The sequence below is a fragment of the Apodemus sylvaticus genome, chromosome 16 (genome assembly GCF_947179515.1).
Source record: "Apodemus sylvaticus chromosome 16, mApoSyl1.1, whole genome shotgun sequence".
Lineage (NCBI taxonomy): Eukaryota > Metazoa > Chordata > Mammalia > Rodentia > Muridae > Apodemus > Apodemus sylvaticus.
In genome coordinates this window covers 58,554,654-58,570,286 of record NC_067487.1, presented here as the reverse complement: position 1 = coordinate 58,570,286, position 15,633 = coordinate 58,554,654, and positions in this window count along the sequence as shown.

Genomic DNA, 15,633 nt, shown 5'->3' with positions numbered 1-15,633 from the left:
AGTTTTATCAATCTTGTCATTTTTTTCAAAGAACCAAGTATTAATTTTATTGATTCTTTGCATTGTTTTTTGTTAGTTTAATTCCATTCCATTAATTTTGGCCTTTAGTTTGATTACTTCTGTAAGTACTTTTGATACTTTCTCTTTAGGGGCATTAATTTTTCTTTTTTCCTAGAGTTTCCAAGTGTACCAATAGTGTTAATATGAAATCTTAAAATATGCTTAGTGCTATAAACTTGTCTCTTAGAATTGGCTTCATGTGTGCTGTAACTTTGTATATGATGTTTTCATTTTCATTCAGTTCCCAAAAGTTTTTAATTTCCTTCTTAATTTCTGTCTTTATCTATTTAACATTCATCATTAAGTTGTTTGGCTTACATTAGTTTGTATAGCTTCTGCTATTTCTGTGTTGTTGATACACAACTTTTTATTCATGGTGGTCAGATAGGATGCAGGGTGGTTTTTCTTTGTTTTGTTCTTTCTTTTTTTTTTCAAATTTCCTTTATCTGTTGAAACTTGCTCTGTATCCTAATATGTAATAAATTTTAGGGAAAATTGCATGAGCAACTAAGAAGAAAGTATTTTTTTTTTTAATGTTTGGATGAAATGTTCTGTTTGGTCTATTTGACTTATGACCTTATTTAACCAATTGCTTCTCTGTTTAGGTTTTGTTTGGATGACCTTTATATTAGTGACTGTGACATATTGAAATTACTACTATCATTGTGTGAAGCCAATATGTGATTTTAGCTATAGTAATGTTTCTTTCAAGAACATCGCTGCCTCTGTGTTTGGTGCATAAATGTGTGGATTTGTAGTGACTTCCTGGTGAATTTTTTTTTAATGACTCTGAAGTATCTTTTCCAGCCTCTTTTGATTTGTTTTGTTTGAACATTAGTTTGACAGATATTAAGTAGGTGTAACTTTTTTCTGTCTTTTTACCCTAAGATGATATATGTTCTTGATGGTGAAGTGTGTTTCTTGGACCCAGAAGAAAGATGAATCCTGGTTTTTTGTTTGTTTTGTTTTGTTTTGTTTTTAATCTGTGTTGATTAGGATAAGAATGGCTCCTATCAGATGTATTTCAATACTTGGTCCCTAGTTAGTGGAACTATCTGGAAGGACTAGATGGTGTGACCTTGTTGAGTCTTCAAAAGTCCATATCAAACCCAGTCAGTAAGTCCATCTCTCTATCTTTCCGTCTCTTATCTCTGTTTATCTCTGTCTGTCTGTCTCTTGTCTCCCTCACCTTCTTCCCCTGGCCCAGGCGCTCTGTTTGTGCCTTTCTCTCTTTCTTCCTGCACTTTGCAGGTCATGTGAGCTCTGATCTATATCTCCAGCCCCATGCCTGCCTGCTTGCTGCCTTGTTCCCATCCTGATGATACTGAACTAATGCTCTGAAACTCTAAGCAAATTCCAAATTAAACGCTTCCTTTATAAGTTGCCTTGGTCATGATGTTTCTACATAACAAGAGAACAATAATTAAGATATAATCCAATCTGTTAGTCTGTGTCTTTTATGGGGGTGATGGTGGTGATTAAGGCCATCAAGAATGGTCATTATTAGTAATTTTTATTGAGTTTTGTTATTTTGTTGTTTTGTATTCCCCCATCCCACCCCCTTTGGTGAATCTTCTGGGATTATTTATTCCTTGTAACTTCTAAACTGTTAAACTACTCTTCTAACTGAAGTTTACCTTGTAGTTCTTTATGTAATGATGACTTAGTAGACAGAATTTGCATATTTATTTATTTATTAAATTATGAACTAGTTTTCTTCCTCTGTTAACTGTGATTGCTAGTTTGGTTGGGTATACTAGTTTGACCTGGCACCTGGGATCACTCAGTTTGTAGATCACTGGTTAATGTCCTTCTGGATTTCCAACTCTTCCCATTGAAAAGTCACATATTAGTATAATAGGCCTGCCTTTATATAACTTGGTCTTTTGCATTGCGGCTTCTATTATCTTTTCTTTGTTATGTAAAACTAGTGTTTTGATGATTATGTATTTGGAGTGTTTCTAGTCCTATTTGTTGTATTGTATGTCTCTTATATATTGATTGTATGTTTTTTCTTTTAGATAAGGAATTTTTCTATAATTTTTGATAAACATATTTCTGTGTCTTTGACCCAGGTTCTTTTTCCTTCTCTGTATTTATTATGCATAGAACTGGTCTTTTCAGAGTATTTCAGATTTACTGAGTGTTTTGTGCCTGGTTTTTGTTTTTTGGTTTTTTTTTGTTGTTGTTCTTTTTAGATTTAAATTTTTCTTCAACTTAGCTATCTATTTCTTTTACCTTGTCTTTAATACTTGAAATTCTTTCCTTCTTGTGTTTTAATCTGTAAGCAAGGCTTATATCTCAGTTTTTTTGTTTGAAATCCTGAGATTTTAATTTCCAATTTTACTTCAGACTGTTTTCTTTAGTGGTTCCATTTTGCTGTTGTTGAATTCTATTTTTGAATTTGCTCATGTTTTAAATTGTTTTTATTATTTTATTCAACTATTGCTGTTTTCATGGTCTTCATTAAGGCATTTATTCATATCTTCTCTAAGATCCTTCAATATATTCGTAATTGCTATTTTGAAGTACATAAATTGCTTTTCTCAGGTCATAACACAATAGAGTTGCTAGCTCTGGAGGAAGCATATTTTGTTGATTGTTTATGCTTATGCTTTTGAGCTGAGATCTAGACATCTGCAATTATGGTCTTTGAAGTGGTTCTTGGTATAATTATCTGTCCTGTTGTTTTTGGGTGGATGTTTTCTCTTTCTTTCTTTCTTTCTTTCTTTCTTTCTTTCTTTCTTTCTTTCTTTCTTTCTTTCTTTCTTTCTTTCTTTCTTTCTTTCTCTCTCTCTCTCTCTCTCTCTCTCTCTCTCTCTCTCTCTCTCTCTCTCTTTCTTTCTTTCTTTCTTTCTTTCTTTCTTTCTTTCTTTCTTTCTTTCTTTCTTTCTTTCTTTCTTTCATTTTTTGGTTGCTTTTTAAAGATCCACTCTGGATCTTAGCCAAATGTTTAGCTGTGGGATCCCTGAATTCCAGTCAAGCATGGGAGCTGTGGGTCCCCATGGAAAGCCAACAATGAAGATCAGCTCTAAGTAAAGACTGAAAGAGGAAGTAGAAAATAACTGTGGAGACCCTGGACTCTGGTCTACACCAAGGGGTCAAGTCTGAAGGGAATGGATGTGGAATGGGAGGAGGGGCTCAGGGGAGCAGGCAAATGAATGACTAAGAACCAGTCTGGAGGCAGCATAAAAGTTGCCTACATGAGGTCCAGTCTAGTGTGGCGGCTATGGATCTCTGTTAGAGAAATGTTTTCATAATTTGAGATGATTTTAATGTTTAATATTTTTATAATTGGTAAATAGCAAATAATTTTCCTAAATTATTGAATGCTTTTCCATTACATTAAATAGCATTATTTATGGTATATAAATATATAATATATAAATATAAATACATTAATTACATTACATTAAATACTGAAAGATTTATATAAAACAAGGTAACTTTCATAATTTGTTTTCTAAATATACTTGGAAAATTTTCAAAGTTAGTTCAAATTATGTCATTTTTGTGAAAATTATAAAATAATAATTAATGTCCTCTATTTAATGCTATTTACATATGCTATCTATTTAAAACATAATAGGCAAAATCATCACTATATTATAATATAGATGTTGTTTTTCACTCTTTGCAAGGAAGAAGTAAGAGTCAGATGATTTAATAATCTTATTGAACATGTTGTGGGAAGTTAAGGATTAGGATTTCCAGACTCCTATCAGTATGCACTGTTGCTAAGGCTAAGCGACACTGGTCTGAATCCAAACTTCCTTCCTCTTTTCTTGCTCTAGAAATTGCCATAGGACTCAGCAAAGTCTGGTCTAGAATACTCAGAAATGCTATAAGCTGTTACATTCTACTCTGCCCATCTCTCTCTGACACTGTTCCTAGTCCAGATACCATCTCATAATTAGACAAAGCACATATTGACTCATGCTTAAGTGAACTTACTAATAGGTTGAAGACTTTCAGAGCCTACCATACTTGGTCCAAATGCATGGACGCACTCACAATTCCTAATCCGTTATTCACTTTCTGTTGACTTGGCAGGTATGGCCCAAGCATGGTTCTAATTGTGTAGCCCTTGTTCTCTCCAAGATTCCATTAGATCATGTCAAAGAAAAATAAAATCATATAATGAGAGTAGTATGTGCAAAACTGGTCGCCAGAATGAGAACAAAACAGTTGCCACATTTTAAGAATTCTCTGGAGACTATGCCTTTAAAAAAATAGACATTGTAATTGTCTTATTAGGTAATATTTAAATGGTGTAAAAAAATATAAACCACATGGGATAGTTCAGGTTGTGAACTCCATGAATGCAGCACTGTCACATGATCTGTTTTCTCTCTCCCACGTATGCTGTATCATTGAGGATTTCAAATACCCGAGATGTGTTTTCTAGTTGGATTAGTAAAACATGAAGTGAGTTCTGAAAATTGCATCTCTACTATATTATTACTAAATTTGAACTCCTTTAAATACCTCCTAAAATAGTAGTTCTCAACCTTCCTAATGCTGCAACTGTTTAGTTCAAATTTTCATGTTGTGGTGACCCTCAATCATAAAATTATTTCCATTGCTAATTTATAGCTGTAACTTTCCTACTGTTAATGTAAATATCTGTGTTTTCTCATGGTCCTAGGTGACTGCTGGGAAAGGGTCATTCAAATCCCTATGGAATCATGACCCATAGGTTGAGAACCATTTTTCTAAAGGTTCTGTTTCTACTTCTTTTGAATATTAATTATGTCACATTCTATTAGACATAATATATGGAGCCAGGACCACCAAAGTCTCCTTGGCAGGCATAAGACTGAATTTGTCAATCAACAAATAGTCAAAAGTTAGATATCATTAGATTAAATTGTAGCTCATGGCTCAATGGCAAGTATGTAAGGCAAGGCATCTAACCCATGTTCCACACATAGCCCTGGGGGAAGCAAGGGTATCTTGTACTGATGTATTGTCTTAATTCTTTATAATAGTGTCTTAAGTCAGTGTTCAGTTGCTGGGAAGAGACACCATGATGCTGGCAAATCATGGAAAGCATTTCATTGGTGCTTTCTCACAGTTTCAGCTGTTTAGTCTATCATCATCATGGTGAATAGCCTGGTGACACACTAGTAGACAAAGTGACCCATTTCTGCTGTATCTCGAAAATATTTTCATACTTCCATCTTATTTCATGAGATTAATAAAGCTGGCTTAATGTTTAGGCATCACTGAACATACACTATGCTTAATTAACAAAAAAGGAAATATTACATAGAAGGTCTTGTCTCTGGGCAGATTTAGACAAAATTACTTAATAGACCTTGTGGGAAAAATTACAGTAGGTTACGAGAGTGAGGGAAACCATCGTAATTAGGAAACAATGTATGATCCTTAAGAACAGACTTCACTAATGAAAGACACTTGATTTTGTTGGTAATGATTGCAACACATTTCCATGTTGAAATAGGTGAAGTTCCCGGATGCATGGAATTTTAGACAGATCTGTTTTAGCATTCTGCCTATTCCTTTGTGGAAGTTCCACGGTCAAAATAACAGTCTTTCTACAGTTCTTGACACAACACTTGGTTGGAACTCAGAGTTGTGGAAACTAATTTAGAATTCTTCCAAGGAAGGATCTTAGAAACAATCTTTTTTTTTTGTTTTGTTTTGTTTTTCATTCTTTTTTTTTTATTCGATATAATTTATTTACATTTCAAATGATTTCCCCTTTTCTAGCCCCCCCCCACTCCCCGAAAGTCCCGTAAGCCCCCTTCTCTTCCCCTGTCCTCCCTCCCACCCCTTCCCAGTTCCCCGTTCTGGTTTTGCCAAATACTGTTTCACTGAGTCTTTCCAGAACCAGGGACCACTCCTGCTTTCTTCTTGTATCTCATTTGATGTGTGGATTATGTTTTGGGTATTCCAGTTTTCTAGGTTAATAACCACTTATTAGTGAGTGCATACCATGATTCACCTTTTGAGTCTGGGGTACCTCACTTAGTATGATGTTCTCTAGCTCCATCCATTTGCCTAAGAATTTCATGAATTCATTGTTTCTAATGGCTGAATAGTACTCCATTGTGTAGATGTACCACATTTTTTGTATCCACTCTTCTGTTGAGGGATACCTGGGTTCTTTCCAGCATCTGGCAATTATAAATAGGGCTGCTATGAACATAGTAGAACATGTATCCTTATTACATGGTGGGGAATCCTCTGGGTATATGCCCAGGAGTGGTATAGCAGGATCATAAGATGATAAATAACTTGTGACAAAAAATTGGTGGTGGAGGACCAGGAATTGGATGGAGAAAACATCATGTTATGTTTCATTGTCTAGATGCATGCATATATACTATCAATCTAGTAAATCTGTGTTTATTTCCAAACTTTATGTTCAGATATAATCATGAAAATACATTTATTTCTCAGATAGAGCTAGCTATCTGCCTACCCCATTCAGAGGTTTGTCTCTGAAGCATACATTAGATGTATATGACCTATTTGCATGACTACAGTGGTCTATTAACTTGGGACCTTGCCGGTCTCTTCAATTTTCTGAAGTTCAATGCATCTCCTCTGGCTATAGCTCAGTAATTAAATATTATCAGTCCCACTGAGAAATGTAAGTGCAGAATTTCAATCTCGGAATCCCTACTTCATGGGAAGAGCTCTAGATTCTTTCTGTGACTTTGTTATGCAGAAAACAGCTTGAGACCTATTTGTCACTGTTCTTAGGGGGTTTGTGTGCCTGGTTAGTCAGGATAATGGAGAACCAGCTGGGTTTATAAAACATAGTCCATTAGCTAAGCTTCACATTCGTCTCGCATAACATTAACAAGATGGTAGCAGATGAACTTTTATACCCAATGGCCTAATGTCCCACTTGTTTGACATGCTAAATTAGATGGTCTGCTGAAGTTTATGTGGGCAAGGGAGAAGTAGAACAAAGAGGCTCATTGGTTTAGGAGAGTATACATATTTTTTTAGTATCTCTAGAAAAGATGTTTAAAAATTTGATGAGATACAAACATGATGCCAGTTGAGTCCCTAACACCTTAGCTCATAATTCCCACAGTTGGCTATAGATTAAAATTTGTGCAGATAGGATAGTAAAAGAAAGCAAAATTCCTAGTTGATTGGATCACTTAACGCTGAGAGTTCATTCTGCACATAAAATCAGAAAGTAGATGTCTGACTGCTCAGACCACAGATGTCAGAAGTCACAGCCATGTAAATATTCAGTATCAGAAAAGAACTATGCCTGAGACCAGAGCTATACTGCACAACCCTCACAGTTTTCTTGACATTCTCAGACTCAAGTGTAGGACATTCTAAAGAGATATCAAGCCAGTGTCCTCATGACAAGTATATCCTTTTTTCTTTTTATTAGTTATTTTATTTATTTACATTTCAAGTGTTGCCCTCCTTCCAGATCTCCTCTCTACAAACCTCCCATCCCATTCCCCTCCCCTTTGCCTCTAAGAGAATCCCCCCCACTCCCACCTCACCCCTCTAGCATCCCCCTACTGGGGCATCAAGTCTTCACAGGACCAAGAACCTCCCCTCCAATTGATGCCAGATAAGGCCATTCCTCTGTTACATATATAGCTGGAGCCATGAACCCATCCATGTTAATGATTTAGTCGCTGGGAACTCTGGGGTGTTCTAGTTAGTTGTTGTTCTTCCTATGGAGTGGCAATCCCCTTCAGCTCCTTCAATCCTTCCCCGAACTCTTCCATTGGAGTCCCTGGTCTCAGTCTGAGGGTTGGCTGTGAGTATCTACATCTATATTTGTCGGTGCTGGCAGAATCTTTAGAGAACAGTTATACCAAGCTCCTGTCAGCAAGCACTACTTGGCATCAGCAGTAGTGTTGAGGTTTGGAGTCTGCAGATGGGATGGGTGCGACAGTCTCTGGATGGCCTTTCCTTTGGTCTCTGCACATTTTTTTTTTTGTCCTTGTGTTTCCTGCTCCCAGAAGTAGATCCTGTGTTCTAGCCCAGCCTCCTGCTCACACCCAGAAACAGCTTGGCCCTTTGGAGTTCTGCCATTCCCAGGCTCAAAGGTGAGTTCCCTGACACCCCAATACTTGGCCTATGTGGAACCTCTCCCAGGCAAGGCGACACAAAACCTCCCACCCTTCCTATAACACACATTCCTTCTGGTTTGCAACTGTGTCAGGGAGCAGATAGTGTGCTGCAGCCCTTCCCCAACATACACACCAGAGTCAGCTTGATCCCCAGAAATTCTGACACTACCATTGTCACAGGTGAATTCACCCCCCAATACTTGGCCTAACTGGGACACTTTCTCCCCAAGCCCTCTCATCCCACTATGCCCCACCACCACGACCTCAGTCCAAAGGACTCATGACCTCCTGACTGTCAGTGACACATCTTCCTTCTGATCCATAACTGCATTGGGAGCAGATTGTGTTCTCCAACAACTTCCCCCCAACTCACCCATACTCAGAGTCAACTTGACTCCCAGGAGATCTGTCACGGTTAGGCAGAACATAAGCAACAGGAACCAGTGCCACTTGACAACATCAGAACCTAGTTCTCCCAACACACAGACCTAGAGACCCTGAAAAGCAAGATTCCGATCTAAAACACCATCTCATGAAGATGGCAGAGGACCTTAAGGAAGACATAAATAACTCCCTTAAAGAAATGAAGGAGAACACAGGTAAACAGGTAGAAGCCCTTAAAGAGGAAACACAAAAATTCCCTAAAGAAATACAGGAAAACACAATCAAACAGGTGAAGGAATTGAACAAAAGCATCCAGGATCTAAAAACCAAAATAGAATCAATAAAGAAACACAAAAGGAGACAACCCTGGAGGTTAAAAAACCTAGTAAAAAGATCAGGAGTCACAGATACAAATATCACTAACAGAATATAAGAGCAGAAGAGAGAATCTCAAGCAAAAAAAAGATACCATTGAAGACATTGACAAAACAGTCAAAGAAAATACAAAGTTTAAATAGCTTCTAATCCAAAACATCCAGTAAATTCAGGACTCAATGAAAAGACCAAAGTTAAGAATAAGAATAAGAATTCCCAAAAAACTGGGAATGATACTTCCAGAGGACCCTGCTATACCACTCCTGGGCATATACCCAGAGGATTCCCCAGCACGTAATAAAGATACATACTCCACTATGTTCATAGCAGTCCTATTTATAATAGCCAGAAGCTGGAAAGATCCCAGATGTCCCTCAAAGGAGGAATGGATACAGAAAATGTGTTATATATACACAATGGAGTACTATTCAGCCATTAGAAACAATGAATTCATGAAATTCTTAGACAAATGGATGGAACTGGAGAACATCATCCTAAGTGAGGTAACCCAGTCTCAAAAGAGGACTCACTGATAAATGGATATTAGCCTAGAAGCTTGGAATACCCAAGACACAATGCACATATCAAATAGTGCCCAAGAAGAAGAAAGGAGTGGATCACGGTCCTGGAAAAGCTCAGTGCAGCAGTGTAGGAGAATACCAGGACAGGGAAGTAGGAAGGGTTGGATTGGGGAACAGGGGGAGGGAAGAGGGCTTATGGGACTTTCAGGGAGGGGGGATCCAGGAAAGGGAAAATCACTTGAAATGTAAATAAAGAATATATCGAATAAAAAAATAATATAGTAGAGAGTAAAGATTCCCAACTCAAAGGGTCAGTAAATATTTTCAACAAAACTATAAAAGAAAACTTCTGTAACCCAAAGAAAGAGATGCCCATAAGCATACAAGATGCCTACAGAACACCAAATAGATTGGATCAGAAAAGAAATTACTCCCATCACATAATAATCCTAACTCCAAATACACAGAACAAAAAAAGAATAATGAAAGTGGTAAGGGGAAAAGGTCAAGTAACATATAAAGGCAAACCTACCAGAATTACCCCAGACTTAGCAACCGAGACTCTAGAAGTCAGAAGACCTTGGGCAGATGTCATACAGACAGGTATATTAATGCCCAAGGTCAGAGGACCAGAATCTCAGGCACGTCCAGTACTCCTAGCTTCTCGAAGTTCCATGTGTCAGAGCCACTGCCCATGTGACTTCTGTGCCTCAGATCTCATTCAAACTCCCCTTGTTGAACTTCTGTCATCCAACTCCCTCACCACACCTCTCGCCTTCCTCTTCAGTTCTACCCCAAGTGTTTATTATAAGCTTTTGACTTGATTCTTTCACCAACTTCCTGCACAAAGCAGCTGAATGTAAACTTAACAGATTCAGAATAAGGCAATCCTTATTTTTATTTTAACTGCTTTATCCCTTACCAGTAACATTGTATGTTCGCGTTGTAATGCTTGTAGGACAGGTAGAAGAATTAACCTTTCCCTTCATTTAAATGCACATTAAGCTACCTAAAGATTTTTTTAAAGCAGAAAGCATACTAATTGCCATACAATAAACACATGATAGCTAGTTCTTGTCTTTATTTTGGGGAAAATAGTAATGGAATAATAATTGAGACAAATATTATCAACTATCCATTTGGTCTACATCCCATGAGTCATTTCTCTTTAAACTCAGTAAATTATGACCATTGCTTGTGTGTTTGAAATGTTTGCTGGTCTCTAATTGCTTGTCCATTTCCACTGCATATTTAGCAATCTTTTCTGATTTGGCTTTTGATAATTTCTCATGGGATCTGTACTTTTCTCACCATGATAATATCTATGGGAATTTGAACTCTTCTCAAGCTTTATGTTGCCGGTGGCTCTCACGAGAAGAGTGACTGTGTTGATGTGACATTAGGTGGCATTCTGAGAAATCTCCACCTGCCGTATGGTGTGACAAATGTGATGATGTAATTTCTTCCTTTATTCCAGGCCAGCTTGCCAGGAACCCCATGCCACCTCCGTAACATCCAACACCGTGGCTTAACTGTACTCAACCCTTCAAAGACCCCACTCAGAGTGTTCCAACCCCATGGTTGTTTTGTTCTCATAGTCCAACGGGTCTTAGGTTTCCCAGTATAATCCTGCTAAGTACATCACTTTAGTTGTGTGTTAATCACATTTACTATTATTTCTAGCATTTGCTTAATGTAGCTAGCTACATGTGACTAATCTTTTAGTATTTGTTACTAATAAGGACATTAGTATTCTTATAACTTAGAGACTTGACCAAAATTACTCATGAATGTTTTGGCCCTTAAACTTTTACTCTAAAAAATCATGAATTTTTGTTCGTTTGTTTTGGTGCACATCTTACTTGTGCTGTGGTGAACTGTGACACAGATGTTAAATGTGTGCTGTCTTTCTTTGGATGGGTATATTACTTAATTCATTGAATACTTACATTAGTGGTTGATCTGATTATTTGTTTTATGTAATATTCACTATACATAAAGCTATTTAGTCTATTTTTCTTGATTGAATGAAAACAAGAGATAAAGAACAATTAACCCTTAATTTCTTTTCCCTCTCTCTTTTCCTTTCTTTTTTCTCTCACTCTTTCCTTCCTTTCCTTCCTCCCTCCTTTTTCTTTCTCTCTCTCATCCTTCCCTCCCTCCTTTCCTTCCTTCCTTGCTTCCTTCCTTCCTTTCTTCCTTCCTTCCTCCCTGAAACATTTCCCTATTCTTTCCTAACTTTCAAGGGTATTTCTACATTGTTGAAGGACTGTGAACCCTGAGGTTGTGCTATTTACTGAAAAAAAATCTGGTTCTAGTTGTGGTGTGACTCAACCCTTAGCACACACCTTTAATCTCTCTGGTTGAAATACGTAAGACCCTTAATACAGTATATAGTTTTAATCCCCCCAAATGAAGGTAACATTAGTTTGTAGTAGGAAACACCCATGTTTGTAAATGATGTCTAATTGAATGACGGACAAAGTGATGAATCGGAGAAAGATTTGACAGAATTGGAAATGCCCAATTCTCAAGAAAATAAAAAGAAAAGTTCCTTGTGGGTGCTGTGCAGAGAGAGAGAGGAGGCACTTTACCCAGGAGAGGTTTACAGAGACAGGTTGAAAAGAGAACAAGCCAGATAGACATTTGTGAAGACAGAGTGAGCCAGAGAATGGGAAGGAGACAGAAGATTAACATAGATTGCTAGTGTTAGTTTGAGGCCAAGCAGAGCAATTCAGGAGAAGCTGAGAAAAGCCACACTGAATCAGTCAGCTTGAAGAGAAGTTTGAGTCCCAGCAGCTGAGTTTAACTAGCCACCTATAGTTCAGAAAGATTTAAAAAGGGTGAGCTTAAGATGGAGCTGCAGAACATCATACTAAGTGAGGTAACCCAGTCTCTAAAGATCAATCATGGTATGCACTCACTGATGCGTGGATATTAGCCTAGAAACTTGGAATACCCAAGACATAATCCACATATTAAATGATGTCCAAAAACAATGGAGTAGTGGCCTCTGGTTCTGGAAAGACTCAGTGCAAGAGTTCCAGAACAGGGAAGTGGGAAGGGGTAGATGGAGGAACAGCGGGACGGAAGAGGGCTTATGGGACTTGAGGGGAGTGGGGACCCAGAAAAGGGGAAATCATTTGAAATGTAAATAAAAAAATCAATAAAGAAAAAAATGTAAAAAAAAAAAGGTGAGCTTATTCAACATTAAGTTTCAGAGGCTGAAAACATTCTAAGCCTAGATAAAATTATACAGTGACTAGAAGCTTCCAGGACTAGGTATAAGTTAGCAGACTGAGGCAGTAAGCCTCAGAGGGAACAATTACAACAGGAGAACAAAAATTACATTTACATTCTATAGCAGAGGCTGGCTTCTAACTTATTATCCTTTTATTTCAGTTCGCTTCCTTAGTGCTAGAATTGTAGGTAGTCACCACAATATCTATAACCCATATCTCATATCATCACTTATTTGTTGACTAATTAATTCATTATGCTGACATTTTACACTATGATCTAATTAAAATTACCCAGTGGAGTTGAAAGGGGTTGGCAAAAGGAAGAAAGCTAAGTAGAGAAATGTACCCATGTGACACAAAACAAAAGCAAATTCAGTGCTTCCTGTACTTAAATTTTTCCAGAATATTATTCAAGCAAATACTTTGGGATGATTAATATTGATTGTCAACTCGATAGAAACCAGAATCATAGTTTCTGGATATGTATGGATCTGGTTTTCTAGATGATGTGAATTGAGGTTGGAAGACCTACTATAGATGTATCGCTTATTCATGGGGTATGATACCTAGCTGTGTCAGAAGTTACAAGGTAGCAAAGCGGGCAAGGCATCCACTGTGCTGTTTCTTTACTGCAGACACAATGTGACCAGCAGGCTCACTCTCTTGCTGTGTGGGCTTTCTTGTAATAAAGGTCTTCCCCTTCAACAGTCAGCTAAAATGTACCTTTCTTTTCATAATTTGCTTTGGTTAGGTATTTTGTCTCTCAAGGAAAGCAATTAATATAAATTTGAAGTAAAAAAGAATCTATCAATTCTGTTGTAATCTTTAATTCATAAAGATCATGTATGCTGACATTGAGACCTGTACTTCCAAGGGCTGAAAGTATTTCTCTATGCAAAGAATGATAATTGCTTCTGTCTTATAATTTTCATTCATTTGAATGATTTTTGGCATCTCTATTCATCCATCATTTGCAATAGATGTTGGATAATGTGAATGCGTGAGCACATATGTGTGTATGTGTGTGTTCCTGGGTTAGCAAGCACAAAATGCCGTTCTCAGTTCTATATCCAGATACTTTCTTATTAGCACAGTATATGTGTATTTCGAAGGCTGGGGTCTTTTATTGTGCAAGGATGTCTCAGAGACCTTTTCTTCCCACAATTATTAAAGCTCTGGTGTTGACATAGAGAGTTGACATAACCAGAATTTTTTCTGGTGACACATAGGATGACAGAGCTGCAGGTATCTCATTGGGTCTTTATTCATGTTTTCTCTGTGGTTGGCATATCATATTACCCTGACATTTTAGAGAGTGTTAAAATGTCACTAGAATATATATTCACCACTTCCTTCATCATCAATTTCCTTTAAGTGTCAAGATATGCCTTTCTATTTGTGTGTGTGGTGATCCTGGGGGAAGAAAAAAATCACCATGACACCATGGCATTGTAGTTAGTTTTTGTCCCGACTCATACTAGAGTCATATGGAAGAGGGACCTTCCCTCAGATTAGCCTGTAAGCCAGTCTACAGGCAGGTGGTCTTGGGCTACTTAGGAAAGCAGGCTGAGGGAACCAGGAGAGACAGCTTACAGAGCAGCACTCCTCTGTGATCTTTGTTTCAGTTTCTGCCTTCATCTTTCTGCTTTAAATTCCCATCCTGGCTTTTCTTCATGATGTAAGTTGAAAGATGAAATAAACCCTTTCTTCAAAAAGTTGCTTCTGGTCATGGTGTTTCTCAGGACGGTCAGAAGCAAACTGACTACTCTCCACTCACTCCCATTTCCAGAAGAACTGACTCTGCCAGAGACCCTGTTGTCATCCTAAGAGGCAGACACAGAGAAAAATGCTGATGTGAGGAGCAGAAATAATGGCGGAAGCAGCAACGACAGAATTAGATTTATTCCTTCACAGGAATTATATATATACTTTGTGTGTGTGTGTGTGTGTGTGTGTGTGTGTATGTGTGTATGTGTGTATGTGTGTATGTGTGTGTGTGTGTGTGTGTGTGTGTGTGTGTGTGTGTAGCTTCTGTTGGAGAGCAGTCTGGAGGGAGGTATGTTTACCTAAGAAACTCCAGTCTTCCTGTCAGAATGTATTCTGGGTTTCAGATCACTCACTTGATATTCAGAAGCACACTTCTCTCTACAGCATGTGCTAATTGTTAGATAGACAGGAAGAAATAGGATCTATCTCTGGGCAGGAGTTTTGCTTATTTTTACTCCAGGAGGATATTTTCTTATTTTAATAAGTGTCAGGATCCTTGTGCGTGGTCTATTTTTTCAATAAACTGACTGGTTTAAAAACTCAACAGAACACTGGGTTGATGTAGCAATCCTGCAATCTTCCACTTATGATCTCTGTGTGGTGGATAGTCTCCTGCATCCACAGTGAATCTTCAGATCCCGAGGGAGGCTGACTAGACAGCGCAGGGAAAGAGGTAAGCCTTATGGCCATGTGGTTAATGGGGTTACAGAACAGGAACATCACGTCAGGACATCCAGCAACTGGAATGTTCAAATTCTGGAAAACAGGATCTTGTCAGAACTTACTGGGACCAACATAGCTGATACAGACAACTGGTAATGGCGTTTTGCTTCCTTATAATGCATGTCCATTTCATTTGAGCCACTGAAATAGTAAATCTAACAAGATGATACAAATGAAAACCTTGTTTAAAGATGGACTAGGGGAACCAGTCCATTCTGAATACCAATGGCCTTTTCCTCATCTTAGTCCATGGAAAGCTGCTTCATCCCTCTGTCTGCAGATGGAAACTAATGTCCCAAGCCTCTGGTTTTGCTACAATCTGCTCCAAGAATATGTGCACTCACCCTTTAGATGTGTCAAAGACACAGCTCCACATTGCTACCATCCGAAGCCTCACCAGTTCTGCTGGACTTCTAGAGACCTCAACTCAGGCCCTGCCTGGCTTTGTGGCTCTTGCGCTAAAAATAACTCCAT